Source organism: Mirounga angustirostris, unplaced genomic scaffold (genome assembly GCF_029215605.1).
Source record: "Mirounga angustirostris isolate CCGP_5_RB_7025 unplaced genomic scaffold, mMirAng1.0.hap1 SCAF_3, whole genome shotgun sequence".
Lineage (NCBI taxonomy): Eukaryota > Metazoa > Chordata > Mammalia > Carnivora > Phocidae > Mirounga > Mirounga angustirostris.
In genome coordinates this window covers 189965836-189993807 of record NW_026991711.1, presented here as the reverse complement: position 1 = coordinate 189993807, position 27972 = coordinate 189965836, and the positions used below count along the sequence as shown (strand labels likewise).

At 44.8% G+C, this 27972-nt stretch overlaps 1 pseudogene; it reads right to left on the bottom strand.

Annotated features, from left to right (window-relative positions):
- Positions 1 to 58: 58 nt before the first annotated feature.
- Positions 59 to 27604, bottom strand: LOC123838455 (large ribosomal subunit protein uL14-like; annotated as a pseudogene).
- Positions 27605 to 27972: the final 368 nt, after the last annotated feature.

Sequence of the window (27972 nt, the reverse complement as noted above, 5' to 3'; positions counted from 1 at the left end):
CAACCCAGGCGCCTCACAAATAATTTTTAATTTTTTTTTTTTTAACAAATGCACCAAATTATCCAGCAATGCTGCCAGCACTGGATGCAATCCTGGGCTACAAGTCTGCACACTTCTTTGCAGCTGGTCCTGAGATAGCAGAACCTTTCACCTTTTTGTTTACCATGACCCCTGCATTATCTTCAAATAGGGAAACACACCATCTTTTCTCCAGTCTGACTTTCGTGGTTGAATTCCCACTGCTGGAGGTACCTTCTTTCTGAGCTCCATGGCCATCACCATGTCACCCATTCCAGCAACAGGAAGTCTGTTCAGTCGTCCCTTGATCCCCTTCACAGAGATGATAATACAGATTTTTGGCTCCTGTGTTGTCAGCACGGTTGATCACAGTTCCTACCTGAAGACCCAGGGAAATCAGGAATTTCACACCGAAGGACCCAACCGCATCCTTGCTTTGATATCTTGAACACAGGAATGGGACAGAACGGATATCATTCTTACAGTAACTCTAAGTTTCCAGCTCGCAGATGACTGGCTATGGAACATGAGGTCAGAGATGGCTCGCTTCCGCAGTGGGGCTTGCCCGTGGGTGCTGAATGCAGGCTTTTGGTTGGGAGCTGACTGAGCCGAGGGATCTAGAGAAGGCGCTCCAGAGGAAGTTTGATTGGGATGCTTCATGTCCCTTGCACCAGCTGGGAGGAAAGCTCATTGCAGGGTTCTGCTTCATCAGTAACCACAGCTCATGCACAAGCCGGTGCTAACTGCTGTTTGGATTTTATTATGATTTTATGTCATCTGTCATCTCTCTGCCCTCTGTGAGTCTCAGTTTCTAAAGAGTTATCTAAGAGTTTCTATGTTATTGCTGTGTAGCAAACCACCCCAAAACATAGTGGCTTAAAAAAGCAATCATGTGTTACTTCTTTTTCTTTTCTTTTCTTTCTTTTTTTTTTTTTTTTTTTTTACAGATTCATTTATTTATTTTAGGGAATGAGAGAGAGAGAGAGAGAAAGTGCAGGAAGGGCAGATGGAGAGGGAGAGAGAATCTCCAGCAGACTCTACACTGAGCATGGAGCCCAACATGGGACTTGATCTCACAACCCTGAGATCATGACCTGAGCTAAAATCAAGAGTTGGACACTTAACCAAGTGCACCACTCAGGTGCCCCAATCATGTGTTACTTCTTATAAACCTGTGGTTTGCCTGGCCAGGCTCAGCTTGAGTGTACGTCTGCAAGCTGGCTGGAGAATAGCTGGTCTAGGAAGGTGTCAGCTAAGAAGACTCAGCTCTGTTCCATGTGGAGCTCATTCTCCAGCTGGTTAGCCCGGGCTTGTTCTCACAGTGGAGGCAGGGGTCCAAGAGAAAGAGCAGAAGAGCATGAAACATCTTGAAGCCTAGGTTCAGACACTTGCACCACATTTGTTGGCTAAAGCATGTCCAACACCAGTCTGGATTCAAGGGATGAGGAAACATACTCCAACTCTTGACGGAAAGAATGTAAAGCTACATTGCAAAAGGCATGAATATAAGAAGGAGTGGAAAATTGGGGTCATTTTTGTAATCCATCTACTGAAATCAGCTGTTATCCTGCTGGTGTGCCCTTCAGTCTCAGCAAGGGCTTGTAGAAACAGACCATAGTCACCCTAGTGGCCCATTTTGTGAACAGCATTGTACGCAAAGTGAAATCCTGAGAGGTGTCCAGGAGTCCTCTCTCTGTCGGGTCTGGTACCCTTCCCTTTTCCTATCCCATCTGTCTTCTCTTTCCCTCCCTTCTCCCCAGAGAGCCTTCCTCACAAGGCCATGGAGATTTCAATTTCTCAGACTCATCCTGGAAAGGCAGCACCAAGCCTTCATGCTCCTCCCAAGAACAGGCTTGTTATGCCATTCAGCTTCTTCACGCAGAGTATCTGCAGACAACACATTTTCCTCTTGCTAATGTTGTCCACCTTTCATAAGATAACTTTATTGCTTTATTGCCCTACATGACTTTGTCTGCCAAAGTTGAAAAGAGAAAGGAACAATAGAGGGAAGGGGGGAAAAAAACATCCCACCAGACTTACCATAAAAAAAAAAAAAAGAGCTCTTTTTATCTGGGGATGAAAAGAAAGCAGACGACAGATGGGGGAGCCTCTTTGGAAATGTTGAATCACTTCCACAAAGACAGACATTCCGGCAAATTCTCCCAATGTTAAAATTCCAGCCATGTTTATTGGTGGTCAGCTGCAGATGTGCCCTCTTCTTTCTGGAAAAGAAAACGCAAGCGCAGCTTCCTCTTGAACCACCCTGTCAGGGAAACAATGGTGTCCTTTGGTTCCATTGGTTCTGTTCCTAGCTGAATGATGACATCATCGAAGCATCTGATTTCCCCGCCTACATAAAAGGAGATTAATGGCTAAGACCACAAGAAGGACTATTGTTTTGCCAGCTTTGTTCAAATTGGTGGTTAAAATACTTTCTTTCACAAAATGCAACATTGCCCCAGAGGTAACAAAACCCCCTTCTTCTGTGATGTTCCTTCCCTGCTCTGAGAAAGACCACACACAAGGGACGGAGCCATGCCCACAGTCAATGCCCCTGATTGTCCCGCGTCTAGATTCCCCACCATTAGCCCCAGCTGCCAGGAAATCAGAACTTCATATGGAAAAGCCAAGGTGAAACAAAGCTATTGGGGCTGTGGTCAGAAAAAACAACTCTATTTGTTAAATCCCAGGCTCTTTAAGGATGCTGGAACTTGAAACCTCGAGTGTCAAGGCTGACCAGTGACCTACGTTCTATCAGTTGGGTTTCATGCCGTTGTTTTAAAGAGCGATGAAAGAAGAGGCCAGATCGTGATTCCCATCCGTTATGACATTACCTGTCACAGAGCCTCTAGTATCCTCCCAGCTATGAGCAGAGCCCCCTCTCCATTCCATAGGGTCCCTGGGTCTCGCAGCTGTTTACAGGACTTTGCCGAGGCTGGGAGGGCTGGGGGTCCTCGTGGGTGGCTGCTCTAGCATTAACAATAACTTCTTCAGGCTGTTGGACCCTTTGGTCCTTGGACTGCTCCACACATTAGTTCTGCAAAATGAGTACAAGATGGGAATGTGCCACTTGTCAGTAGATTTGGCAAGGATGTTACTGTTTATGTAAACAACGGTGAGAAAGACTACCCCCGCCCTTTAAGAATCCTTTTGTTCAAGTCAATGAGAAACTTTCTATTCTGAAACTCAAGGTTTGAAGTTCGATGCCCGTGCTGTCCAGTGATGGTGGAAATATTCCCTGTCTGCGCTACCCCGTACCGTGACCACTAGTCACATGTGGCTCCTGGGCACTTTGCCACCTAGTTACTGCAACTGAGGAACTGCCTTTCACTCTTATTTAATTTTAATTAGTTTAAATGTGGATAGCCGCGTGTATCATCTAGACACCTTGTATAATTATGTAGTTCTCTTATAAAGCGTAAGGGACACTTACCCCAGCAAGTCTGCTCCCAGGTATTTGTGCAAGAGAAAGGAAACATATGAACACACAGAGAAACGTATTCAAATGTTTGTGGCAGCTTTATTCATAATCTCCGGAAATTGGAAACAACTCCAAAGTCTATCAACTGATGCAAGGAAAAACAAATTGTGATACATCCGTAGAGTGAAATACTAGCCAGAGATAAAAAGGAACACATTTCTGATACACAGTAACGTTACACTAAATGAGAAAAGCCAGACTGTATAATTATATGATCTGTTTATCTAGAAAAGGCAAGCTCCAGTGATGGAGAACAGTCAGCGGTTGCCTGAGGGTGGAGGACAGGAGAAGAGAGCACAGGGAGACCCCCAAGAGGCACAGGGGTGCTCTCCAGCGATGCAAACATCCTGTATCTTGAACATCGCTGACCACACACAGTTGTTGTAAATCTCACTGCGCTGTACGCTTAAGATAGGTGAGTTTTATTTTATTTTATGTAAGTTACATGGTGGTTTTTAAAGACTCTCTACAGCTTTTCAAATGAAAATTGTGGAATTTATGTCCCATAGGTTCCTTGCTTCTCTACTGACCTACTGAGGTCACTGCAGAAAACAGCCCGGGGCAAGTCGGTGGTGGTTGCCCCAAGCCCTCTGGTGAACTTCAGGCTGCCGAGCTCTCTCTCTCCAGTCATGATGTGAAAGCATATACATGATTTTTTAAGGAACTATTTACGCGCTCATAATTGAGCTTCCACGGACATGACGGGGAAGTCAAGCCAACACCAAACATGAGGCTTTCATGAGCCACCTTTGCCCTCCCTGAACTGGACTGCTTCCTGCTCCGTGTCGACCCCAGCCCAGAGGCAGAGACTAGCACCCTGGGGGGACATGCCATGCCTGCTGGACCACAGCACAGAGAGACCAAGCCAGGGTCCAGACACTCTTCCTTCTCCAGGGCCGGGAGTGACCTGCTCTACTGTGAATGCTCACAGCCCCCGGCATCCTATTTCATTACTAGGAGGAAGCTCCCTTTGAGGGAAGGGGTTGAGGCGCCTGTCTCCTGGGGAGGCACATTCGGAGCTGAGGGTACAGGAAGGGTGTTGGATGTGAGCTGTGGAAACCGAGCACCGCGGGCATCCCCTTGGAAGGAGAATTCCTTATGCCTAGACTTACTTCCTAACATGAAGGGCTCTCTGGCCAGGAAGAGTGTCCTTACAGAAGCCAGCCTCCCTTGGAAGCTTCAGGACATGTGCTGCTAAGGCTACAGAAAGCGTGTGAAGGAAGCATCCTGTAAGAGTCCAAGACTTGAACATACGCATTCACCCCCAGTTCCCTTCTGAAACCCCACTGGGACAACAAGGAAGGTTTTCACTTTGGTTGTTTGTTCTGTTCCTTGGTCATGAGTCTCTAAGAGCAAATGGAACAGAAGATAAGAGCCAACAGAGAGAGTTGAACACCGAAGAGCAGAGGTGTGGGTCATAACTGATACAGCCAGAAAGTATGGGGAAACCTAAACTGGCCGCAGAGGCACTCAAGCGCCAGCTGGTTTCGAGCCATAGAGCTGAGACGCGCAGGGAGGGGGGCACCGAGGACTCTCGAAGAGGGCTGAGGGTGGGTTAAACACAGGAGGATGGCATGGAAGTCAGTCACAGTATTGAGACCCCTAAACCTCCTCCCCCTGCCCCCCTCGGCCGGGCGACCCCTCTCCCCTCCAGCAGAAGACTGGAGGTTAGTCTCCTGAGGATGGAAGACACAGGTGCTGGGCTGGGGAAAGCAGCACCTCCCCGGTCAGGGGCACCGTCCTGAAGTCACCCAGGGGAGTCGGCGGACACCCATCCTGCTTCTGCGGGGAAGCTTCTAGAACCTCAGGCTTTCAGCCTCCAGGAAAGAGGCTGTTAGAGTCTGGGAATCTGAAACAACACCGAAAGCATCCCCCAAACAGAGCAGCTCGCCCAGACCACCCCATACGGGCCCCATCCACCTACACAGGGGGTCTGGTCGGCTTGCTAGAATACGCATGGAGACAGAAAGTTACAATAAATACATGAAGCTATCAAAGTCCCCAGAAGGACTGAAGAGCTATTCTTCCCATGAGATATAAATATGAATGCTTCAAAAGTAATTTTAGAAAATGAATGTAAGAGGGTAACAACAAAGATCTTGGGATTAAAAAGAGAGAGAGAGGGTAGAAAGTTAATACCTGATAAAAAATTTTGAAACTGAAGTAAAAAAAAAAATCCCCAGAAAGCAAAGCAGAAAGACAAGAGATGAAATCAAGAGGAAAAAAGATGAGGACACGAGAGAACTGGCTGGAAGGAATCATGGTCCAAATAATGTGAATTCCAAAGGGGAGACGGGAAGGGAGGCTGGAGGGCCACCCTGTTCTGGAACTGAGGGACCTGACTTCCCATGTGAAGGACGGCCAGCGCCCAGCTGGGGGGATCCAGGTAGCCCCCCTGAGCCACAGCGTCAGGACATCCCAGAGCACTGGGGACAAAAAGAACCTCTTTCAGAGAGCGGGCGACAGCTTTCTCACAGGGATCCAGAATCAGAAGGCTTTAGGACTTGCCAAGAGCCACACTGGGAGCTAGCAGACCATGAAGCAATGTCCTCGACCCCATGAGGAAAAGTGATTTCCAGCCTCGAATTCCCCCACCCTTCAGTCGGAGGAGAGAAAGAGACATTTTCAGATATTAAAGATTTCGGAACAATTACCTTCTGGTCACCTTTTGTCAGGGTGCGATGAAGATGTGCTCTGCTGAACTGAGGGAAGAAAGAAGGCATGAGAAGGTGGGAATCCAGGAAGGGGGTCCCCAGGAGAAGCAGGCTGCACGGACGCCCCCGGTCTTGGAGCAGGAGCGTCCCAGGAGGCCAGCCCTGTGGGGCCCAGAGAACTGCCTTGGGGGTAAGTTGAGGTTTTGTATGGCAGCACCAGCGGAGTGGTAGGAGAGGACGGCTGTGCTCCTTGGGGGTTGGGGGTAAATGAGTGTTAACTAGGTCCCAAGCCAGGCAAACCAAAACCAAACCATCAGTAACTCCAAGAAAAACAGAATGATGTAGAAAAGGAAGTGTTAGCATCGTGTGCTATAGGCTTAGCATGGTAGGCGTCAAGGTCCCCCGGAGAAAACAGCTAGGAAGACAGTATTATCCTGTATGTGCCAATAAACAAACGTATTTATTTATTCGCTTAAAGGAATGGGCTTGTGCGGTTGTGGGGCTGGTGAGTCCAAAACCTGTAGAGCCCCTGCTAGAAGCTCGGGCAGGAGCTGGTGCTACCGTCTGGAAGGAAGCATCTGCTACCTCAGGGTAACCTCTGTCTTGTTCTTAAGGCCTTTCACCTGATTAGATGAGGCCCACCCACATCCTTGAGAATTATCTCCTTTACTTAAAGGCAAGTGACTGTAGATGATGTTTACCTTCACAGCAACACCTACATTAGTGTTTGTTTGGATAACTAGGTACCATGTTCTGGCCGAGTTGACACAAAACTCACCATCACAGCTGGGAACTGCATTTATGAACTTACTATATTAAGGCAGATACTAGCTATTGATCTCGCCAAAGTTACTGCATCACCTCATTGGGAAGGATGAAGGAGAGGACATGGCACATGCATGCCGTACAGAGACCCAAGTCCTCAACCACTGAGGAGAGTCACCAGCTGACCACTGGGGTTAATAGATCCCAAGGGCACAGTGTGATTTCAGACATGGAGGCCGATACCGAAAGGATCGACTGCCGTTGGTGAGGGTCGCTGTCCCTGGGAACTAGTTCATGGGGAAGCAGGGAAGGGCCTATTTATAATAGGACTTGTAGAAGAGCAGGACTTTTCAAGCTGTGGGCATGTGAGACTTGGATTATATAAGGACTAAGTGAAAAAAAAAAAATGAACTGTAAGCCATGACCACGGTCTTGCCCCCAGTTCCTCTGGATCCTAGTGTTCATTAATCTGCTTTCCTCGGAGCCATGCCCCTGGAAATTCCTAATTCCTAAGGTGAGGAGGCTGACCCTCCGGCCAGATGCAAAAGGCCTATTAGACATGCCTCTGTGCGTGTTTATCCCAGGGTCTCTCCAGGAGGCCCCGCTCAGATGAGAAAGAGCAGGAGTTCTTGCACTGGGATGGGCCATCCCACCATGGGTTTCTCCTTTTATTTCTCCTTCTTTCTCTCTAAGCTGTGAGCAGTGGGGGTCAGGCATCCCCCATTCAGGTGTTGAAGGCATCACAGTGAGGTCCCTGCGATGATGCCACTGTGCCCATGGGCCTGACAGGCCACGGAGGCTCAGGAGGACAGTGACTTCCTGGAAGGAATTCAAGAGTGGGTCTTCTCTGCATTCACTGTGAGCAATGGCAAGGCCCCCTAGGACCAACCATTGATCCTGGAAACCTTGTTCCATAAAAGATCATGGAAACCTTTATTTCTGGAAACCTTCTATTAAAGTTGAGTTTAAAACATTGCCATAAATATGATCTGACACCATCATGGGGCTACACTACATATTTGATGGCATCCCCGTCATTTCTGGGTCCCCAGGACTGGGTGCAGTGCCCGACACACAGTAGGTGGTCTAGAAATGTGTTTGCATGAAAGCATGCACAACACAAAGCAGGTTATTTTTCATTATGTCCTTCCAAGGAAGGTGACATCTGAGAAAAATAGGACTTCCAGTTGGCACGACAGAAGTCCCAGATGTGTTCAGTCCCTCCATGCCCCAGACGCTAGGAACAGAGAGGTGAAGAACCTTTAAAATACAGCGTATGCGGGGCCCCCGGGTGGCTCAGTCGGTGAAGCGTCTGCCTTCGGCTCAGGTCACGATCCCAGGGTCCTGGGATCGCGCCCCGCTTCGGGCTCCCTGCTCAGAGGGGGTCTGCTTCTCCCTCTGCCTCTCCCCCCACCCTGCTTGTGCTCGCTCTCTCTGTCTCAAATAAGTAAATAAAATCTTGAAAAATAATTGAATAAACTAAAATACAACAGGTGTGTACCCTCCTTGCCTGCCAGGTGTTCGTGGCGCTGGAGCAAAATCAGTCAGGGAAAGAAACACTTTCTTTCCTCCCTCCTTTCTGGAGGGAGGGGAAACTCCACTGGGCGCTTCTCCGTGAGGTTGGAGGCAGGGACTTCAGAGAGAAATGCAGGTGGCTCCTGGGAGGGCAGGAAAGGTTTGGAACAGCACGGCACCGTGGGGTGTGAATTGTGCGAGGCCCCCGGTGCTGAGATGGGGTTGGTGAATTCCTGCAGCCTCGCCTTGCAGTCGCTGTGTCCGCGTGGGAATGGGGTGCGCCTGTGAGCACCGGGCTGTGATGTGACCCTCGGGGTGGACTGAGCATGGGGAGGATGCCCAGGAGGTCCCCGCGGGAAGGTGATGGTGAGAATCGCCTGAGCAGGAGCAGGGTGGGCCTGTGTGTCAGTGGTAAGGGAGGGGCATGGGGCTAGGCCCTGTAGGAGTGGACTTGCACCTTCAGGATAAGCTTCCAGGCAGGTGGGCGTTGGGGAATGGCGCCAAGGTGGGGGCTCAAAGAGGGGGAGTCTGGGATCTGCATGTAGCCCAGAGAATGTCGATCTCCCACACCTCACCCCCAGCCCTAGCTGTGGGCTTTAGAAGAACAGAGAGCCTCCACTAAGCAGCATGGAGGGCAGGTGCGGGACCCACGGGGGAGGTTCAGTCTAGGTGAGGAGGCGAAGAGGTACCCCAGTGAGGGATGTTTACTAATCTCTGGATGAGGGCTCCAGGGAAACTGCTGGGGAGGAAGCTGGAGCAGCGCTGGGGGGAGCCTTGAGCAGGGGAAAGGGGGTTTGCTTTGGGGACAGCAGAGAGGAAGAGGGGAGAGGAGAGGGTGAGATTATCTGGAGATGGGCTTTCAAGGCCCAGGTGTGGAGGCCTGAGGACACACCAGAGGGGAGCCTGGGTCTCGGGACATCCAGAGACACCTCCCAGAACCCAGGCCTGGGCATAGGTGTGTGCTTGACCACGTGACCAGGAAGCATAATGGACTCATCTTTTAACCCAAACCATGACAGACCACCAGCCAGACCACCTTGAAGTTGTGTCCCTAGTCACTATCTCCAGGTGCCTGGGAAAGCCTGCGTACCTCTCTAATTGAGCCTTATTTTTGTTTTAATTTAATTCATTCTATTTTAAGTTTGTAAACTACCTCAATCGTTTTTTTATTATTCTTACGTTAATCCCCATACATTACATCATTAGTTTTAGATGAAGTGTTCCATGATTCATTGTTTGTGCATAACACCCCGTGCTCCATGCAGAATGTGCCCTCCTCAATACCCACCACCAGGCTAACCCATCCTCCCACCCCCCTCCCCTCTAGAACCCTGTTTGTTTTTCAGAGTCCATCGTCTCTCATGGTTCGTCTACCCCTCCGATTTCCCGCGCCTCATTATTCCCCTCCTGCTACCTTCTTCTTCTTCTTTTTTTTTTTCTTAACATATATTGCATTATTTGTTTCAGAGGTACAGATCCCTCAATCGTTTTTAAAGACCGATACACAGCCTAAATCAAAACAACGAACAAATTTACCAACCACTTTTACTTCAGTGAACAAGTACAGCCCAAGTCCCAAATCATAAATTAGCCTAATAACTAGGAATTACTTGTTCCATATTGAATTTCTTTGGGACTTAAGCTAAACATAAACTGGAGCAAATTGCTTTCATTTAAGAGACAGAGAAATGAGCAGACCAGAGCTAATTTTTAAGATTATTTTTCAAAAATGGCAAGCAGGCCCCCCCCCCCCCCCGATCCCAGGCCCACATCCTAATCCCTGAAACCTATCTCTAATGGCCTTACTTGACACTTTGGACTTTCAGGATATGATTAAGCAAAGGATCTTGAGATGGGAAAATCTTTCTGGATTATCTGGGTGGGCCCAAAGCAATCACAAGGGATTTTATAAGAGGGAGGCAGGAGGTCAGAGTCAGATGTAAGAAGAGACGTGCTTGAAGATGGAGGGTGGTCCCTGGAGCCCGGAGAAGTAGGCAGCCTCTCTGGCAGGAAAAGGCAAGGACAGATTCTGCCCTAGAGCCTCCAGAAGGAGCACAGTTCCGCTGACACCTTGATTTTAGCCTGGTGAGACCCATGTGCAGACTTCTGACCTCCAGAACTATAAGATAATATATTTGCGTTATTTTAAGCCACTGAATCTGTGGTAATTTGTTACTGCAGTAATAGGAAACTGCTTTGAGCCATATTACCATTAGTATTAAAATATTAAACCTGAAAACTGATCCTGACCCCAGCCTTAAGGTAAACCACGGTTCCTCTCCAGCCCAAGTAGCTGGTGTATTATCTAGACTGCAAGGTATGAGAACATTCCATATGAGACTGGTCATCACCTTAGTGAAGAGATGATGGCTTCCATGGAAGGCCTTAGGTCCAGCTCTCTCCCAGAGCTGCGAGGTTGGAGGGACCCAGGGCTCCGGGACACCCACTCGCGATGGAGGTCCTCAGAGTCGGGTCGAGCCTCAGCCCACCCTTTGCAGATTCGCAGGCTCCAGGGATTAGGACGCAGGCATCTTTGGGGAGCTATTACTCTGTTTACCACAGGACTCTAGTGCCAGTTTTAAATAACTTTAATTCACTTTAAAAAAATGTTCTATCTGGTCTGTTTATTTCCCTGTCTTCCCTTTTAGAACAATTTATTCCAGTTTATGTTTAGCTTTAGTCCCAAGGAAATCCAATATGCAACTAATGATTACCAGTTATTAGGCTAATTTTTCATTTGAGGTTTTCGGGAATTGGAGAATTCGTGGATATATGAACACACTTTTGGCAGGAAGGTGAGGACGCGAGGCCTGGGGGTTCGGGGACGGAGGAGCAGACCTCTTCAGACACGGGAGGCCTTTCTCTGCAGAGAGCTCACTCCCAGCAGACCTCAAGCCTTTGCTGAAGCCCTGCTCAAGGAACGCCTCATGCCCACACTCCTGGGATTTCAGGAGCTCAGGGCATATATTAACCATGGTGGAGCTGTGGCCTTGGATGTTTCTGTGCCTGGGAGGTTCGGGAAGAGTTTTTTTAAGATCGGTATTTGGAAAAAGCAGGACTCCTCGTGAGACAGGGAAACGGAAGGCCTCCATAAAATTCTGCTTTTTGCTCCTTTCCCTGATTCTGTTCTTGCCAGGATCTGCACCTGCACCCCACTCTTCGCATGCCTCAGAAGGCCAATAGCATGTACTCCTTGTAAGGGGCAAGGAGTTGATGATTTCTCTAGAACAGTAACATCTAAGGCGGGACCAGGTGAGAATGACCGTAGGAAGCCATCCTATGCGTATCCCAGACCACCGGCGCTAGACATCTCGATGCCAAGACCCTCGGCTCCAGGAGATGACACCTGGGCCCTCGTCTGTGTTCTAACCACTTCCGGGACGCTGAGGTTCCACGTACACTGGACCACCATCCTCAGTAAAAGCCCCCAGGCTCCAAAGTCGAGGCTCATGCTCCTTTCCTCTCCGAGTCTCCCTGATGCTCCATCTCTCTCTCTCTCTCTCTCTCTCTCTCTCTCTCTCTCCTCAGTAAACTCTGCTTTCACCTCCTGCTGGCTCATGTTTGATTTCCATCCTGCATGAAGCCAAAGACCCTCTTGGCTGGTCCTGCAGGACCCCCTCTGGGTCCTCACCCGGCCTGCCTGCATCGCTTGCACACATTCCTCCTCCTTACCAGATCCTGGGGGTGGGGTTCTCGTTTCTTGATTTGTTTATTTGTCCTAAGCTGAAGCCACATTCCCCAGGCAGTGGGAGGGTCTGTGCGGAGCAGACAGTAAGGGGAGGGGATGGCATTGTCTGAAGCGCTTTGAAAAGAATAATAAAACCAACTAAAAGCCAGTCTGGTTTTTATCGTCTCGATGTGCAGGCGGTTCTAAACAGGGTCAGTGATGACAATACTCCTACATGAACTGGAATCTATTTTTGGTATAAATTGCAGACATCTGCTACTATCACTGTCTCAGTAATAGATAATAAAGCTTCAAATTGCACATTAATAACACTGTATTGCACATGAAAGTCACCGCGGAGAAGCCGTGGTTTTGCTCGCCGACTCTGGGGGTGCGTCCTCCTTCACCCCGAGACTTGAAGCAAACTGAGAGGTACCCGGGAAGAACCAGGCTCTGGTTATGCCCCTTCTTTCCTGCTTATTTTAGTTCCTACCAGCAGCTGTGTGCTGAATTTGAATATCTTGAAAATGCAACGTATTCTCTTGTCATTGCTTATTTTAAAACTAAAGAGTATATCGAGAACATAAAATGCACAAAAGTGGTGTGATTTAGTAGTTGCTTGAACTGTGCCTTTTGCAGATGCTTCAGTTTTATTAAAACCTGCTTGTTGGTTACTGGACAATTATTGACATAAACTATTGTATCAGACTGTCCCAGACATCTGCGGCTAAGAGAGTAGATGTTAAAAGTTCTTAAAAGTTCTCAGTACAAGAAAAAACTTTGTAACCAGGCGAGGTGATGGATGGTAACTTACTGGGTAATCATTTTGCAACATACACATATACCAAATCGTGACATTGTACAGCTGAAACTCAGACCATGTTATATGTCAATTGAGCCTCAATAAAACTGTTAAAAAATAATAAGGTAACAAAAAAATATTCTACCAGACCATAACCAAAGGATCGAAGTCTAAACCATTATGTAGATTTTGGAACCATTGAAAAAAAAGAAGTGTGCTTATTTTCCCTTTTTTGTACCACAATACTTATTTTATTTTTATGATTTAATTTTCACCAATTATGTTTCTTTTCTGGTCATTATTATTGTTTGTTCATTTTGAGACAAGGAAACTGAAGGGATTCCATTTTTAAAAAGCCATTTTGGGGCACCTAGGGCGCTCAGTCGGTTAGGCGTCTGCCTCTGGCTTGGGTCATGATCACAGGGTCTCGGGATCGAGCCCTGCATCAGGGTCTCTGCTCAGCGGGGAGCCTGCCTCTCCTTCTCCCTCTGCCTGCCTCTCTACCTGCTTGTGCACGCTCTCTCTCTGTCAAATAAATAAAATCTTAAAAAAAAAAAGCCAGTTTTTTTTTTCCCTTTGCTCCTTTTCAGGCTTCTATTCTTGCTAGCACCTGCACTCCCACCGAACTCTGCACATGCCTTGTAATGCAAATAGCATATGTCCTCCTTGTAAGGGACAAAGAGATAATGATATCTTTGGAGGCTTCCAGAACAATAGCCAACATCTAAGGAGTAACCAGGTGGGGTCGTCATAAACATTCTCCAAGACCTTTGCTCCAAACACCTTGAGGCCAAGACCAGGAATGAGTTGAATTTTGGAGGACACCTGAACCCTGTCCTTGTTCTCACCAGTTTCTAGATACCTAAGAGGGCACGTGCAGCAGAGCACAATCTCCAATAAAAACCCCAGACCCCAAGCAAAGATGAGACTCATGCTCTCCTTTCTGAGTCTCCCAGATGCTCTGTCCGCGTCTTTCTCTCTCTGTATCTTCAATAAACTCTGCTTTCACTCCTGCTGGCTCATGTTTGATTTCCATCCTGCGTGAAGCCAAGGACCCTCTTGGTTAGTCCTGTGGGACCCTCCCTCTGGGTCCTCGGACCCCGCCTACCAGCATCAATTTCATAATTATTATGAAAAATAATTTTGTTGTATAAGAAGGGAGGTGTTGAGATGCAAACCGCTCTGGTGGTCAAACATGCTGGGTACTCCCTGGGACTGCCCTGCGTCAGTGTCCCCCAGGGTGCCCGTGACCCTTGGGGTTCGACCCCTTACGCCCTGCGGTGGATGGGTGCATGTTGGCTATAGGGAGAAACTGCTCCCAAAAACCCCACCTGATCATGTGTCCTCTCAAGAACAGAGCGTCGGATGGAACTCGCAGTGTGGTTGTCCTACTACCTAGCGGACTCAGGGCTCCTGGCTCCCACTGACACTTGAATTGGGGGCTGTTATCTTTACAAGGGTGGAATTACCTGAAGCCAAAAGGGCACTGAGGGCCACTCCCCTTGACCTTGAGCCTTGACCTCAGGCTCAAAAAACAGGGGGGTGGGTATGGGGTGCCGGACTGGCCCTAATGGGACGGATTGAAGGAAGTGAGCCCACGGTCCTTCCTGTGGGACACCCCTGACTCTGTATCCTCCTTCTCTTGAGGAACCATCACTATCCGGAAACAGAGGGAAGATCTCCTCCACCGCTGAGGGGAGCAGGCAGCTATGGGACAGCTCCGACGCTGGGCTGATTCATGGCTTTGTGCAACTCTGGGATTATCTGGTAATATTTGAGCAGGGAAATATTCAGGAAAGCTCGGAGACATTTCAGAAGCGCCAGTGGGGGCCATTATGGTCTGGGCATAAATGTCACTGTGGCCTCATTTGTATTCCAGGCTGGCGAAGCCTGCAGCAAAGTGTGGGTCACAAATTGTGAAGCCAAACCCCAGGAGAGATGGGGTAACGTCAGCCTCCCCAGGACTGAGCTGCTTAGAGGAACTGATTAATTTAGCCATTTGCAGGCCACTTCTAGAGAAACTGCTGTGTCCAAGTGTTACAGGACTTTTGTCCCTTTAGTGCCCACGGTTCTTGGTCACGCCACTTCCAAGAATGAAGAGGTAGACCAGACGAAGAGTGGAGGGCACCAAAGCTAAGTTTATTGAGCATGAATATAAAGCTCCCGGAGAGGGAGGGGTGCCGAGTGGGTTGCCCCCAGAGTTTCTAAGCTTAGGGGTTTTTATGAGATCTGTTGCAGAACTATCTTAAGCAACCAGGGTGTGCTGAGTGGTGCCAATCAGGGCTTTGGTCACGTATCTGTCTACCTATTAGGTTAATGTCTCTGTGCTGATGGTCTTTTTTTGCTGACATCTGGGGGCTTAGGTCTTAAGTGCCTCTTGCCCGTGATATTGACAAATGCTTGTGGTTAATTGTCTTATTTTAGGACGTTTTGCCAAAGTCATTGTTGCAAAGCAGAATGTCAGTGCTGTTTTATCTTAGCTGTCCTGACTCTTTTATTTTCTTGTTGGGGACTCTGGCCCTGCCTCCCTAATGGTCCAACTCACCCCTAACATAAGCACTGGGCTGTATTTAAGCTGTAAACATGCTTGATTTTCAAAAGAGACACAAACATTTTTTTTTTTTAAGATTTTATTCATTTATTCATGAGAGACAGAGAGAGAGAGAGAGAAGCAGAGGGAGAAGCAGGCTCCCAAGGAACATGGAGCCCGATGTGGGACTCGATCCCAGAACCCTGGGACCATGACCTGAGCCAAAGGCAGACGCTTAACCATCTGAGCCACCCAGGCGCCCGAGACACAAACATTTTTGATCCATATAGACTGCATCCAGAAGAGCAGGAGGAAGCAAGAGGGCTTCCTGGTGACAGGTTTTAAGAGATCAGAAACAGAGGAGGTACGAGGGGGAGAGGAGGAAAGAAAGGGTAAACCCAACCCAGGGAAAGTGCACGCTGAAAATCCAGCAAGCAAACCTAGAAGCCTGGTTGCAGAGTTCCGGGACAAGAGAAGAGGAAGAAGCTGCTGAAATGCACCCCAAAAGCACAACCTGGGCTGGACCCCACGTTGCCAGGACAGGGCAGGAGGCACCGCTGCACCCCAGCACCCCCGGGGGGCGCCGGTCTGCTCTGGCGCCAGCAGTGCAGCAAATGGTCCCCTCCCTCCCTCCCTCTATCATCCCTCTGGCTCCCCACAGCCCCAGCTATGGTCTCAGTCCCTATCCTCCCCACGGTGACCCCTCCCCAAACAAAAACTGTACGGCTTCACGGGGTCTCCCAGCAGCGAGGGGGGCCCTGCTCCCGCCCCTTGGGCTCCCTCCTGGATGTCTCCGATCCCTGGGGACTCAGGGAGCAGAGGGGCAGAGCTGATGGGGGCGAGGGGAGGAAGGAGGTGCTCTCAGCAGGTGAGTTGTGGGGGTCTTTCAGCGGCTCCAGCAAAGCTGCAGGTGGAGAAAACGAAGGCCCCCAACAGTTTGTTACGTGTGCTTTGAATGTAACCCATAGCAAAAATGACAATTAATGAATGTAATTGGAAAACAAGTGTCCTGTAATCACCCTAAGCAGTAATGAGGGAAACAAATACTGAGCGAAATTTAAAGTCCTGATGAATATGACAAATAACTAGATAGTCAAAAGATTCTGGTTTTGCTCACTAAAAGCGCTTTAACCTTGTTAAGACCCAAACCAAATAGACCATATCTCTTTAAAGAATAAAATACTCAGGCCCCTGAGGCCTGGACTTCCCCAGGCCGCTGCCGACCTTTGACCCTGAGGCACCACCCGTCATGCAGCGCTCTGGAATCTTCCAGGGACCTGGCCTCCCCAGAGACTCCCTCAGAGGGAAATTTCGGACGTGGAAAGAGAAAAGACAGAAAGGAAGAACGCAAGTCATATGGGCTCCGGGGGAAATAAGAGAGGCCATAAAAGTCACTCTGCGCTTTGTTTTGGGTTCCTGGGAGGTGGGGGGGCGGGGCAGGAAGCTGCTTGGAGAAATTCATGACTTTAATATTGAAAGCAGTTGCTAAATTTTCTTTCCATGCCTAGGGAAATCGCTTTATGACCGATAACCAATCAGCAACCCAAACACACTGACTTCTACTCGAAGAGAATCCACCAAGTGTGAATTCATGGTCCCCCTCGAGCCCTTGTGAAATCACAGGCGTGTTCGAAGCAGTCCGTCAACTCCAACTGGCTTCAGAGCTTTTAAAATACCAGTCCTGAGGCTACATGAGCAAAGCAACTGCCCTCAAATAGTCTTTATAAAAAATAAATGCATTTAAATAAAAGGCTTACCGGACCCACATCCCTTCAGAGTCTGTAGGACAACAGTTCACACCTGTGAATTTTACTGAGAGGGGGTGTTTTGTAGTAGAAAGAACACCAGTGTCATCCTAGTCCTAATGATCTTTAGCTACATGACTGACAGATTCTGTTTCCCAAAGATGGCCCCAACAGTGTGCCCCATTCCGCATGTTCTTCCGGGGTGTGACCACGTCATGCTCCATCAGGAGAAAGAGCTAAGTGCTCTCTTCTGGAATCTGGGCTGCTCTTACTGACTGGTTGGCCAATGGAAGGTGGTGGAAATGATGCTCTGGAATTTTTGAGGCTCTTCTGGAAGATGTGCCCCTTCTGCCCAGGGCTCTTGTAAGGCTCACTTCTAGTAGTCTCTCTCTCTAAGAATCTGGCGTCTGTGCTGCCAGAGGGGCTCCTGTGAGCCTTCGGGCCAGGGCCCAGCCAGGGTCCCAGCACACGGCCAGCATCAGTGGTGGTCACTGGAGTGTGCCATCTTGACCTCCAGCCCAGCGGCCTCCAGAGGCGGCAACCCCAGGAGAGACTCCCAAAATAGAGCCACCCAGCTGAGCCACTAGGTTTTGGACAAACAGATCCTGGGAACAGTGACCATGGGCTAGCCCCTCAGCTTTTTGGATCCTGTTTTTGCATCTGTTTAAAAGAGAAAGAAGATGGTCTTCTGGAGTAGCTGATACCTAAGACTTTTGTAAAGATCAAATAAAAATGTTTTAAGATCTGTATAGTACTGTAAGTTATTACTGCTTTTGTTTATCACTTCTTCCTTTCTCTACTTTTAATTTTATTAGTACTTCTTATTTTTTCCATTAAAAAAAATTTCCCCTCTGGTTACAAGAGCAACACAAACTTGCCATAAAAATGTGTCAAATAGACGGAAGCTGCAGGAAGATATAATCCTTTCACAGAACTAGAACTACTGTTACCATTTTAGAATATTGGCCATCAATCTTTTTTTATAGATATTCTAATATTCACATGAATAATATGCAGTAGGTGCCTTTTTATCTAACACAGTTAAAATGATTCATCAGTGGGTTAAATCAAAAAACCAAAAGTCGGAAGTCATAAAAAATACATATATAATTTAATTTTATTTTAATTTAAAACCTATCATAAATAAAAATAGACAATGTTTTCATATGATGCCTTGGCTCTGACTGGAGTTTTAAGTCGTCTTTCCTACATAAACTGTACCCAGGATGCATTTTTTAGGATGGATGGTTTTGTTTTCTGTGAAGTCAAGTATATCCTTAAGGCTACCCACACAAAATCTAAGTGTAGAATCCTTCTAGATGTCACTCTTTTCTCCCCAACCTTTACAGTGATCTCACTAACACCTCGTCACTGAATTCCATGTGCATTTTTATGCAAATTGCTTTTATTTTCCTTTCTAAAGGAGTCTTCGATGTTCCTAAGAACATAGTTTAGGTGGTCATATTTCATTTGTTTACTTTGGTCATCGTATTTCGTCTGTTTGTTGTAATTAAGCATATATAAAATTGCTTAAGTACAATAAGTAAGACCAGATTTGGCAAAAAATAACTTGCAATGGTCAAGTTTAATTATGAGAGCTGAACAGCACAATTATTGAGCTTGAAATCTACCCCCAACACTAGAGAAAACACATTGCTTTCAGGCCCATAAAACATCCACAAAAACATGTTTTAGACAAAAAGACTTCTTTTGTCTAAAAAAGAAGTCTTCATAAATTCTATAATAGAATATATTTTGAAATAATTAACAAAACCTAAAAAATCCCAAGTGACTGCAAACCAAACAAATTTTTCAAAATAAAGATCAGATTTCAAAGTAAGCGTCCTTAAAATAATGAAATATTTAGAACCCAATAATAACGAAAACCCTGTGGGTTAACATGTTTTGGAAAACAGAGAAATTAGTACTTATAGAAAAATGGATAAATGTATTTATTACAAAATAGGAAAGATTACAAACAAACAAGTTAAGCATTGTACCTGGAAAGTTAAAAAAGAACATCACATCAAACACAAATCAAAAGGGAGTGGAATAATAGAGATAATGCAGATGTCTATAACAATGACAAAGCCAGAAATAGGAGAATAAAAACAGATAATTAGCAACAAGTAGTTGATTTTATGAAGAGAAAAATGAGAGAAACCTCTAGCAAGAGTAATTAAGATAAAGATTAAAAAGTGCAAATAAACTATATATAGAGAGAGTGGATAGATGGAAACCCACAGATTTTAAAATAAGAGAATATTATGAACAACTGCATTCAAATTAACTTTAAGAGGTAAATTTCTGGGAAAATGTAGAATGTGAAATTAGATGCAAGAAGCAATAGAAAACTTGAATAGAAGAACAAAAACGTAAACATTTGAAATGGTCATTAAAGACCATTCGCTCCCCAAATAGGCCCTAGGTTCAGCTGGACAGTTAACCAAGCTTTCAAGGAGCAGATAATTTCTATTTTATATAAATTATTCCAGAAAATGGAAATCTGTTAAATTAATTTTATCATGCTGTGTAACTTTTATTCCAAAATTGGATAAGGTAGTACCCAAAACAGTATTTTATACTCCTGCTTCACTTCTGGATACTCATGCAAAAGTCTCAAATAATATATTCATCAACATAAACTAAGATATTTGTAAAGTTATATTCTGATCCAGCGAGGTTTGCCTGAACACTGCAAGGATAGTTTAATATCAGAAAAATCAGGGGCGCCTGGGTGGCTCAGTCAGTTAAGTGTCTGACTCTTGACTTTGGTTCGGGTCATGATCTTGGGGTCATGAGATCGAGGCCCACTTTGGGCTCCTTGCTCAGCATGGAGTCTGCCTGTCCCTCTCCCTCTGCTTCCCCCACCCCTCACATGTGCACATGCTCGCTCTCTCTCTCAAATAAATTAATAAATTAAATCTAAAAAAAAAGATCAAAGGATATAGTTTACCACATTATTAGTTCAATGAGACAGTCCTTAGAATTATTTATCTCTGCAGAGTCAGAAACTCCTTTTTATAAAATAAAACTTGTGATTGCAACATTTAAAACACCTGTTTATAATTAGTCTTCTCAGCAAACGAGGAAATGCAGAACTCCACAACCTTCAGCCAAAGTCCCACTTAATGAAAACACTTTAGACACATTGGCTTTAAAAATACAGATTGGAGTAAGGGTGTTTGGTATGGCTCAAAGAAATACTGGTGGTATTGACCTGTAAGACAACTATAAAAAATAAGTAACATTGAATTGGAAGGGTTGATATAAAATTGCATTGTTTGCAGATGATATTGATGTAGGAAAGATGCTGGGGTCTGGAGCAGATGGCCAAGAAAGAACTCTTGAGACGTCTTTGGTGCAAAAAGGTGATTTTATTAAAACACAGGGACAGGACCCTGTGGGTAGAAAGAGCTGCCCTGGGGTCATGAAGAGTGGCCATTGTAAACTTTCAAGTTGGGAGGGGATTAAGGACAGCGTTAAGTCTCTAGGGAATTCTGGAAGCAAGGTTTCCAGGACCTGAGGGAGCTAGCTGCTGTTAGGGAAAGGTCATTTATTACCGTCTAATAAAACCTGAGTCATGAGACCCTTCAGAAGTGTATGGGTAGGTCATATGCTTGGAGGATGATTGCCGACATGTATCTTGGGGGTAGAGATAAAGGGAGTTTCCAAAGGGATTTTTATATGTTAAAGTAGACTTACAGGATCCCCGGGGGTCAGGCTAAGATTGCCTTTTGCCCTTAGCAAAGTATCAACATTGAGGCAGTTCAGTCCCTAGAGGAATGTCACTCTGCCTGTTTCCAGGACTTGTCAATGGGCTGTAAGTACTAAGGAAATTTAACTTTTCTTTGCCTTTGTTTCCCACATCAATATGATCCTATTGATAAAGATGCTGTTCTTGACCAAACTCCTGAGACGCCTCTGAGTCCTTTTTGGGACCTTGGCCTATAAGAATTACAAACTCTCATCACAAATGGTCTCATGTCTGCCTCCCTGTCTCCGGGGAGGGTGGGAGCCTAACTTACTAAGTGCAAGTTAGTAGACACAGATGGCCTAATCTCATTGACCAACTCCCTACCCACTTTTCGGACTTGTCTACATCCCATCTTCCCTCTTCTCCTCCTCCTCCTCCCTCTGAAATACTGGGTCACCTCTGCACACATCGGAGATGAGCTCAGTTTTATACTGAAAACTCTCCTCTATAGCAGTAGTCTAAATAAAATCTATCTTGTTATTTTTAACGAGAGTCTGGGGAATAATTTCTCTTTGACTCTCTCTCTCTAAAACAAACTAACTATTTAGAAATAATGACTTTAGGAAGGTTTCTAGACCAAAACAAATTGTAAAAACTCAATGACATTTTTGTACTGGAAAGAAAAGACAATTCTTGATATTATTACAACTGTACCAAAGACTTTCCTTCTACATGAGAACTCTATGAAAGAAAAAGTTTTAAAGAATACATAGGAAAATTGAAACCAAAAAGGCGAAACTGTTCTTTGGAAAAGATGACATCCCTTTATAAACACATCAATTCTCCCCCCAATTTTTCTGTAAATTCCAAGAAGTTAGATTCAAATTTTCAGATAGATTTTTTCAACTTTCAACCATCTTCCTCATTTAATAATACATTTCCTGATATATGGAAGAATAGAGATTCACAATAGTGAAGGGAACCTTGACAGACGTGTCCTACCAAATTAGCACAAAGACACAGTAATGTGGCAGGTGTGGTGTGGCCCTGGCTGTGGGCAGAGAGTGGCTGAGGGGACACAGAGATCTCTTGCCCTGTAAATTGAGAACCTGATGTATTACAAAGATGGTTTCAATGGGGAAAGACAGATGATTTAGCAGATAGTGCTGGGAGAACTGGCCCATTATGTAGAGGAAAACAACAGTGGATCTTAAATAACAGCCTACATAAAGGCACACCCTAGTATATACTTCTGCTTCCATTTATGGAAAATTCTAGAAAATTCAAAATTATCTGTGGTGACAAAAAACAAATCCGTGATTTCTAAGAATGGGGGTGGGAGACAAAGGGATGGATTACAAAAGGTTGTAAGAAAATTTCGGGGAGTGGTAGATAGGTTCATTACCTTCATGTGATTATTTAATAGGTGTATATATTAAATTTATCAAATTGTACAATTTAAATTTGCACGGTTTATTATACATCAATTATACCTCAATAAATCTATTTTATTATTTTTTATTTTTTTTTAAAGATCTTATTTATTTATTTGACAGAGAGAGAGAGAGATAGTGAGAGCAGGAACACAAGCAGGGGAGTGGGAGAGAGAGGAGCAGGGATCCCAATGTGGGGCTTGATCCCAGGATCCTGGAATCATGACCTGAGCCGAAGGCAGATGCTTAACGACTGAGCCACCCAGGCGCCCTCAATAAACCTATTTTAAAAAGGCAAAGAGATAAGAGAGAAACTTGACCTAGGCAAAGAAAGCCAAAATAGTACAAATATCAGGAGAAAAATTAGGATTTGATTATATCAAAATTTAAATTTAATTTAATGATTTGATTATATCAAAATTAGAGATTTATGTTCACTAAAGTACCAAATAGATAATGTCAATAGGCAGAGGAAACATTGGTTAAAGATCTTTGCAACATGTATAATTGGTACTGGAACACTATCATGAAATTACAATCGTGTTTATTTTGTGAATAAGTAAGAAGACAAAAAGCCCAATAGAAGAATGGGTGTAAATAAATTCATACAAGGGGAAATCCCCTCCCCTCCCCTCTACCTCCTCTAAAAAAACAAAAAAACCCAAAAAACAACAACAGCAAAAACCCCAGTTGAACTTAAATAGGACAAAAATCCAATTCCTCAATCACACTAGTCACATTTCAAGTGCCTCCTAGTCACCTGTGGCCACCGACCACCGTTATCAGACAGCTCAGATGCTGAGCATTTCCATCACCACAGAAGTTCTCTGGATTGTGCTGGTTTGGAAGCTTCATTGTTTGCCTTTTTCATATAGGTCTATAATTCACCTACAAGCGACTTGATTTTTTGTGATGGTGTAAGGGAGAGGTCACTGTGCACTGTCCAGTTGTATAGATCTACAACTGACCAAGCACCAATAAGACAAAAACAGTGCCATCCATCCACTGCTGTATCGTGACAACTTTATCATAAGTCAAGTGTCCACATATGTGCAGGTCCCTACCTGGGCTCTCCACTTTGTTAGTTTGGTCTCCGTTTGTTTGTTGCAATTTGGTCTGTTGTCTCATTTTATACCTACTCTCCATAATCTTAATTCCTGTGATTTCATAATAAGTATTAATAACCAGTAGAGTATATTTCTCAACTTTATTATTCCCCTTCGAGATTATCTGAATTATTTTTGGCCATTTGCATTGCCATAAAACTTATAGTGACCTTGTCGATGTGCGCAAAAATGACCTGCTGATCTGCTGTCTGGGATTGCATTGAATCTATAGATTAATTTCAGTAGACCTGACCTCTTCACACGTTGGATCTTCCCATCCACAAACACGTTTATAGTCTTATGTGGAGACACCTTGCAAATCTTCTGGTAGATATAGTTCCTTGTTGTTAAAGAAGCAAAATTCAACTGAGTAAATTTAAAAATCTAATCAGCTTTATCCAGTGATTTATGAATCAAGCAGCATCCCATTAGCAAGTAGGAAGGAAGGGATGCATCAGATAGAAGGATTTTATAGGCAGAAAAGCAGCAGAACAATCAATGAAGAAAAGAAAAGATTGCTTCGGACAGGGTCACCATCCCTTAGGGGGAAGGGTAAGGGGTCTTATTAGGCGGATCACCTCATCTTCTTTTGGGGAATGGAGAGGGCCCATGTGACTTATCTCACTAGCACTGGTCAGAAACTTCTAACTGATCAGTTAAGACTACATCTCTGGGGGAGACTGAAACTACATTTAGTTAAACCCTGTTTGGTATCTCGGCCCAAGTGACTCCATTTTGGGCCTGTGGTTTCTTTGGTACAGTGCGTATTATATTTTGATGCTCTTTTAAGTTGCATCATTTTTAATGTTTCACATTGAACAAATTTGTTAGTTTTTTCAAAGAACCAACTTTTGACTTTTGAGCCTTTTTATTACCTGATTACGATTTTATTTCTTTCTGGTTTTGTTTATTATTTCCTGTTTTCAAGTTATTTTTCTAACTTACTGAGATAGAAATAGACATCATTGATTTTTTTTACCTTTCTTCTTTCCTAATATATGTATTTCAGGTTATAAAGTTCCCTTGAAACATGGTTTCATATGCAATCCACAAGTTGTCTTTGTTTTTGAATCAAACAGTTTTAATGAGGGGTTTCGGGGGAGGGTCGAAGGGCTGGGAAGCCGATGAGATCAGAAGTCCTCGGCTGGGCAAGGGTCTCTCTGGGCTCACAGTCACACAAAGCAATCACAGGTTTTATATGTAATTTTTTCTTATATCTTAATTAAAAAACATTTTCTACTTCTTCCTTGACCCGTGTTATATAGAAAAATAATGCTTGGAGCACCTGGGTGGCTCAGTTGGTTAAGTGTCTGACTCTTGATTTCAGCTTAGGTCATGATCTCAGGGTCTAGGGATCGAGCCCCGAGTTGGGCTCCTCACTGGACATGGAGACTGCTTGAGATTCTCTCTTTCCCTCTTCCTCCACCCTTACCCTGACCCCTGTCTCCACCACCGTGCATGTGTGTGCTCTTTCTCTCTCTCTCTCAAAAAAAAAAAGAAAAGAAAAATAGTACTCAATTTTCTTAAATTGGGATTTTCTAGTTATCCTTTTGTTTGCAGTTTTTGGCTGAAATCCACTGTAGCCAGAGAATATTCCTATCTAATCCAATCCATTGAAATGGGTTGAGATATGTTGTGGCTCAGCATGTGGTCAGTTTAGATAAATGTTCCCTTGCACTTGAGAAAATGAATATTCGGCAGCGTGGTTGGAGTGATATACATATTAACAAACAACCCGATTTATTAATTTTCATACATAAATTAGGTTCATTTGTTAATTGCATTGTTCACTTCCTCTATATCTTTTGTAAATTTTTAGTCTGCCTTTGCTATTTTTTATTAAAAGAGGCAGGGAAAACCTCTATTACCATGGATTTATTTATTTCTCCTTTTAATCTGGTCTACTTTGGCTTCATATACACTGAGGCTCTATTAATTAGTAAGACGTCTATACATTTAAAATCCTTATGTCTTCCTGGACAAGGGACCCTTTCATCAGTATGAAATATTCCTCTTTTTCTCTAATAATACTTCTTGCCTTAAATGTTCTATGTCTCATATAATATAAACAATTAACTTTTTTGGTTAATGTTTGCCATATAAAAATATATATATATATATTTGCCTCCAAAGGTAAAAACATGATTAATTATTACATGAAATTTGGGGAGATAAAAATATCTTTCAAAATATATACCTTTCCATTTGTATAACACCGTGAAAGAATTGCAAGACCATACACGGATATGTGAAGTACAGTGGAGGAAATCTAGTTAATCATATTGTAATAATGTTGTATAAGGGAAAGACGGTAACCAGACTTATTATGCTGGTGAGCATTTTGTAATGTATATAAATGCTGAATCATGGTGTTGTCACTCGAAGCTAATATAATATTGTATGTCTACTCTAATAGGAAGATGAATTAAATAGATAAATTGCAAGAGTATCTACAACATCATAAGTAGGGAGGAAAATAAAGCACAAGAGCATATTTCAAACATGGGACTGAAGGAGATGAAATGATTAGTTTTGGGGTGAAAAGTCTAGAAACGGACTAGATTTTGCTCCCTGGTCCTTTTGTAATATGCCCACAGATTCAGGAAAAGGAAGATTACAGTTGTTATGGCTGGCTTATTTCCACCAGGGGGAAGTATAGTATTGTAGATAAAGTAACATAACTTACCAAGCAGGGTCATGAAATAGCTAGGACTCAGAATGTCATGTTGGCTGGTTTTGCTAAGAGAATGTAGGGAGAGAGTAATTGTAAGCCTAAGTGGATGGGCCTTTCATGCTTCATTCTTGTGCCACATGATAAGGATTAGGGAAACTCCTGTGGAGAGATTTGATAAAATTTGTCCTGTTTCTTCAGAAAAAGACATACTATGATTTTGAAAAAAAAAATGTATGTATTGATCTAAACCTCACCATTCTATTATTCTCTTATATATATCCTTTCCAATAACATCAATGACAACTTTGATCAAGGCTAACTGACCTGTTACAAGAGTGGAATGATAATAATAGTGGATTAATAATTTAAACAATTTAAAATTTACCAAGCTCTGGTCCATAAGGCACCACACAGAAGGCACCAGCTTTAAAGGCTGAGCTAGTTAGTGCTCCAGGGGACCTAAGGGATGAGAGAATAAAGCTCCCAAATGTGGGAGACAGATTCATGGAAGCTCCAGAGCCTGGGAAGCTCCCATCAGAAATGGGAGGGGCTGCAAGCAGGGGGGCGGTGAGGGGCAGGCCTGGGGGAGTGGTGAGCCAGAATGGAGGATGCAAGCCTCGGTAGGACCACGGTTTCACTGTAGGGAGCAGGGCTGGGGAGGTGGGTGCGGATATGGATGACTTTGAAGGCGAGGCCAAGGACGAAGGATGTGGCCAGACGTGGCTGGGAAAAAGTAGGGTTCTGCAGGGGTGTGGGTGGGCTAGGACTGTGCACAGTGTTTCTGAGTCTCACCCAGAGAGCCAGGCTCAGTCAACAATTTCTCATGCTCACATCTGATCAAGTCAAAAAGACCTCACTTACATAAGTCTCAACAATGGACAGGTCATGAATGCTTGTTCAGCTGACTTTCTCTGCCTTGTGAAACCCCAGTATGTCTTAGCGCCCACGTGGCCCAGTCCGGCCACCCGTGGTGTCCTCCAAGGACTCCAACCACGGTGTGTCAGGGAAAGAGCATGCGAGGTCATAAATCTCACCCACTCCAGCACTTCCTTTCTTCTTTTCTGTGTGCTCTCCCTCTCTACAAACCCCCAAACTTCTCAAACACCCACCCCATCTGCCTTTCTGCTCTTCTCTCCTGCATTCTTCAGCTCTTTAAGACTCAGCTTGGTCTTCCTGCTTTCTCTTAGCTTCCCTCTGTGAGCATCACCACCGACGGGACCTTGGATCTGGCTCAAGGCAAGCACGGCATCTGCCCTGCAGCTGACGCTATTCATATTTTTCACTGCCCTTCCTGGATTATATATTTTAAATGTAAAGCATCACCTATCTCAACACTACTTTTATTTTCCCAGCACCATCCCTAATCTTTGCAGTGGCCTCTCCTAAAATAGTAGCAAGGCATACAATAATGTTTTAGCTTCCTTAATTGCCAGTATCCCCGTGTCTTGTTTTAAGGGCGTGGATTTTCTCCTGTACCTTTCAACACTGCTGTCACCACTGGAAGGCTCAGCCGGCATTCCGGCAGGAAATACCAACAACATGAAAGTCACGGAGGTCCAGATGCAAATGAACAGCAATGTGGTTTTAAATTTTTTAAATGCAATTTTTTAAAAGGAGGGATGGGATTGCTGTTGACAGTTAAAGTGTCCCTACTATATGACAATAGCCTGAAGACAAGCTAGAATTCACTCTGCTTGCCAGCTTTGGAATTACAGAGTGCAATTCTCAGTGATTTTTTTTTAATTTAAATTTTATTTTATTTTTTTTACGTTTGGGGAGGATCGCTCTTACTTGGAGCGGGATTTTATCCCTCCTTTCTATATCCTTTGTTTTTGCTTCACATAATTCGAATACCAAAAGAGCACTGCATAGACGGCTTTGCCTT